Genomic DNA, 5,158 nt, shown 5'->3' with positions numbered 1-5,158 from the left:
GTTCTTTAAATATTCAGTTTGCATGGAGTTTCAAGTCCCCTGAGACGAAATTATCACCTTCAGACACTTAAGAGATCTCTGATGATCTTTTGATATCACACAGTCACTGCAAAGAACATATGAGACTTCAGGCTAGTTCCATGTGATTGTATATTATGGAAACAAATCTTTGTATTTTACCTAGATGGGTTATTGCCTGTACGTTGTCACAGGGAAGAGGCACTGAAAGCAAGGGATGGGATAATGACAGAATCGCTTACATTCTCCTTTCAGTCTGAATCGGACTAGTGGACTGTCTGCCTACTCAAAAACCTCTTGACTGCCACTATAAAATAATGGTCCCTGGACTTCCAGAGGAGATGTGGTATTCTGATTAGAAAAAGCAATGATGAGTGTCAACAAAGGTAAATCTTCCTGTCTTTTTCTGAGTTGTTCTGGACTCTAGATTGAAAACATGTTGCTGCACAAAACAATTAAACATTTTTTTTCAAGCATTGGCAATATCTGCAACATCATTGACACTTTTTATTTTTGTGCCTATTGCCTTTGAAAAAGCAATCAGAATACGCTCGGATGTCTATCTGTGACTGCAGAGATTAGGTGGGAGCCTTAAGATATTTAGAGCGGCACTCCAGTGTCTGTTCTTAATAGAATGAGTTTTCCTTCCCCTTACAGAAAACAAAATTAATTTGCCCTGGGTTACATATGAATCATTGACATTACTGAAGCATTTCGTCTAAATATCTTTTTGAGCCTTAAAATCATTCATGCATTCTACAGCTTATATATTATGCATGTAATGTATAAAGCTCCATTGCTGTATAAGAAAGAGGTAGGGGGAGAATTGGGAAGACATTACTTCACAGGTATGAAAACAGGACAACAGCTATAGTACTTCCTGGCTTCTCTTCCTCTACTGCTGCTCTCCTGCAGCATTGGAAAAGAAAGGTTTTGTTAACAAGGACAGGACAGGTGCTTTTAGGTTTGCTTTATCTCAACTGCTTTTTCAAACAGCTTGATGTTTTTGTTTTATGAATCTAAAAACTTCTTTGACTTCAGAGGAACATCATTCGATACAGTAAAAATATTCTAAACTTTGGCTATTCTAGACAAAATCGATTTAACATGTTGCAAATATTACAGCCTAGCCATCCTTATTTGCTGCAGTACTATTGCCAGTAGCACTTAGTGCGCAGCATAACTGAAGTGCTCTGTGCATTGCAAGAATCAAATTTTACCTGATCTGCCTGGCATACTGAGAGTTAAGAGGGGGGGAAAAAGGAATCTTGTCTTTATTGTGTTTTTGATTGCTACCAGGGCTTTGGAGCAGTCAGCACACAATTGATGAATGTGTCGATACAGAGAAAATTAGATTTGGTATTTTTCTGGGGAAAACGGGAAAAAAAGAAAGTCAGACTGATTCATGGCTTTGTTACCCTTTTGCCACGCATTTTTTTTACAACTCCCCAAAAGAACAGTCATTCTTGGGCTTTTTTGATTAAGGTCGCAGGGCCTGGGGGTAGAAGATGAAGCTGTTTTGTAACCGTAGTTCATAAGCTGATTTCTTGCCTTGTGTAGATCACTCATTAATTGAAATAAAAAAAACTGGTCACATTAACCATCCAATCCAAACCCAATATTTCTTTTAATAAAATATTGAAAGAATTATAATGAAGATAGCTTTTAGCTTTATATCTTTACCTTGACTTCCAACAAAATACTGTGATGCCGCGTGGAGTGACCCATAATTGGGGCACTGGTTCTAGGCGCGCCCAGAGCACAAACACATACAGGCACATAGGCATATCCCTACCCGGCATCACAATACACATGCATCATTCAGTCATAATGTCAGTTGTATATTCAAAGTAGGATTTTTTAAAACTTAATTCAATGAGCCTAATTTTGCTCATTGCTTAGTTGCATTTAAAACAAAGATTAAGTGCTGTGAAAACTTTTGTATAAAGTTGTGGATGCCCACATTTGACGCTATATATCTGTAGTAGCCCACAGAGAAAATGCACTTGCTCGTGTGGAAATGAAAAGTGTGTCAATGTTATATATATTATATAGTGCCATACAGTACATAAATGTCAAGTCAACTTAGGAAACCCAGCCTATTCAGTCGTAAAACAAAATAAAATAATTTAATTTGATGACGTGTTGAGGTCACCTTAGACTGAGTGACACTTTCAAGAGGTTTTACTTGAGGCGATAAGAATGCCATTACCTGTAATCCTCACAGGGATGTGAATCAAACTGCATGTCATGATATGTCAGGATCTGGGCATGAACCTCTGTCAAATTAATGTGTAAACACCACAAAACATGAGTCAAGGTTTTCAACTTTTCAAGCTCTTTAGGAATTAAATCATGCCATCATCTTGTCTGTCAATTAAATCAGTAAACATTTGTCTTTATATAATTGTGTGTACTGTAAATATTAATTAAGAAGGCAAGTGTCTGAATACACAACAGTATAGCACCTATATTTTAATAAGAGCTTTGACTGTTAACACTACTTTGAAAATATGATGCAATTAATCTTCACCTGCATGATATTTTTTCTCAGCCTATTCAATGTATTTTGTTTTATTATTACTGTTATTGTTGTGCTGAAAGTATTCATATATACTAGTGGATGAATAATTTCTGTGTCCATGAAAAAAGTACAATTGCCCCATAAATTTCTTAAGGTGTAAAGCTACCTGGCTGGACTAAAGCAGAATTGAGAAAATCTATGCTGTAAGTGTAAAAGAACCCTCTTATTATATCTGGAAATAAAATGCAGCATTCTCTTTTTCCACACAATTCAACCCTTTGAATGGACAATCTTTTTTTCTCATCCTTGTACTCTTAACTGGCTAAGGTCCGCACTACAGAAATAGAAAGACACAAGAAAATGATTGAATTTCAAGAGAGTGATTTCTGAGAATGGTTGATATGGAGTGCACGGCACTCTAGATAGGTTTACAGAGTAGTTTGTGAATGGCTTCCTCTGAGGTGGAATCCCATGAGCCTGAATGGAGAAAGCTTGCTAGGCTAACTACCTAGGTTAGATTTAGGACCAGAGAGCCTGAGAACGAGGGCAGGGGAATTGCTAAGAGGATTTAGTCTTCCATGTGAGAGAAAAAAAAATTAGGCATCAGAGGAGTCTTCATACTGGCTGACTTGGGTCTGATTTGTCAGTGGGGATGAAGATGTCAGTTTCCAAAGGATTAGCAAGGACTGGTGAGAATTTGCTAGCTAGTTAGTCATTCATTCAAGAGAGGGTGTTCATCTGCATTTTTGTTAAGAATTTGCTGATTTCTCTAAGCAAAATATTATTTTATATATGGGTTCTTAGAATAATTTTGATGATAACAGTATTTATTTGGATGGTGGGTGCACTGTTTATGCAATTATAATTATTTGATTCATTCTTGTTCATTTGTATTTTCATTATCTTATGTTTGGTTCTGTTTGTGAGGATTGGCTTGTGCCATAGCTGAGGAAAAACTAGAATATGCTCTTCGAAGTTACGCTGATGTTAAGGTTTTCAGAATCAGCTCTGAAACAGTTTTTTACAGAATCCTTTGTATGTTGACACCATCATGTCACGTTACGTCCAACACACTGACCAGGAATAGCAGCACAAAGACATACAGAGCTTATGTCACAGGACATGCAATGAAGCTGGAGAAGAGAAATGCCAGAAGTTGCTAAAAGCTTCTCCATTAGGCCCATACTCTGACTGATTCTTTCAAATTCATTTTTTAAATGTGTGTCAGGCAGTTTTGGTGTGAAGATTCAGTGTTTTTGCTAAGGTTTAGAAGAGGTCTTGTTCTTACTAAAGAAATGCAAGTCAGATTGTCAATCTGAAGTTAAATATCAGATCGTTGTGTTTTGTTTCTCTTGGCATCTTTAGTAATGATTCTCATTAACTTAGGTTCTAATGTTTTTAAAAAGACGTACAGAATGTGCATATGCATCGCAAGCACTCAAATACCAACAGGGAGATGTCTGTATACATTCTACAGTCATCTCCTTCTCTAAAATAAAATGAAATATGAAACATTAACAAGATTACTTTTGTTCCACACTGCCTTCCATCACTCCATCTAGCCTTGCCACATTGGTAGAAAGGTGAAATTGATGAATCACCATCATTAGAACACTCGACTCTGTAGCGTCTTCCCCCTAGCCTATTTGTTGAATATTCAACAATTGCTAATGATGTCTCTTCCCAGTTCAAAGTGATCAGAGCTTTCTCTTGTGGGATTAAGTCAACAGACTTGGAAAGCCCAAGCTACTGCGATAGAACTGGAGGGCTGCTTCGTTCTTCGGTCTTAACATTGATCTAAGGCACATGATGGGTTCCTCTCAAGCTCTCCTGCAACCAGGTGTACAATCAGGTGGCAACATATTGTGTCTCGTAGGTAGTGGCAACCATCTGCCCGTCACGAGCAAATAAAAAAAAAGGATTAAAAATCTACTGCTGGGTGGAGCCCTTGCATCATTGGCCACTGTGGATCAGACTGTGAGCGATACGAGGTGGTGGTGAATTGCAAAATCAGACCACGAGATTTTTAGCAATGAAAGAAAATTACCCTGTCATAAGTGTTTTGTACTCCACTGCAACCTGTGAGGTAATTTCACTTCCCAAGCAGTGCATGTTTTGTTTTAAATGCTTGTCATACATAGTGATCAGGGAGCTGAACAAAACATGATTGAGAGATTAAATGTTTTCACAGTTAGGTACATACCTTGATATTTACAGTACAAGTATTCTTTTAAAAGCACACTTGCAAAGCCTAAAACAAGTAGGTACACTGGTAGGTAAAATCTGTATATCCTTTAATCGATAAATTGCTCTTTCTGTAATTGAGTACATTTGTGTCATGAGCGTGTATTTAGTGTTCACTCAAGTACCTTGCTAGTAGTTTTACTTATAGGTATTGTAAAATGCCACACATTCAAGTTTATAATGTAAACGTAAAACACATTAAAAACAGTCTCCGTACCTGAAAGCAAAAAAAAAACACGCTGTATATTCATGTCTCATCTATCCATCTATTTCTGTTTTTAACACAATTTTGTGTGTTTTGGATTAAAATAGCTGCATGTTGCTTTGATTTATGTCATGTAACACAGAAGTTGTAACTTACAGAGAGGTACA

This window comes from Atractosteus spatula, chromosome 17 (assembly GCF_055471065.1).
Source record: "Atractosteus spatula isolate fAtrSpa1 chromosome 17, fAtrSpa1.hap1, whole genome shotgun sequence".
Lineage (NCBI taxonomy): Eukaryota > Metazoa > Chordata > Actinopteri > Semionotiformes > Lepisosteidae > Atractosteus > Atractosteus spatula.
This window is presented reverse-complemented; position numbering follows the sequence as displayed.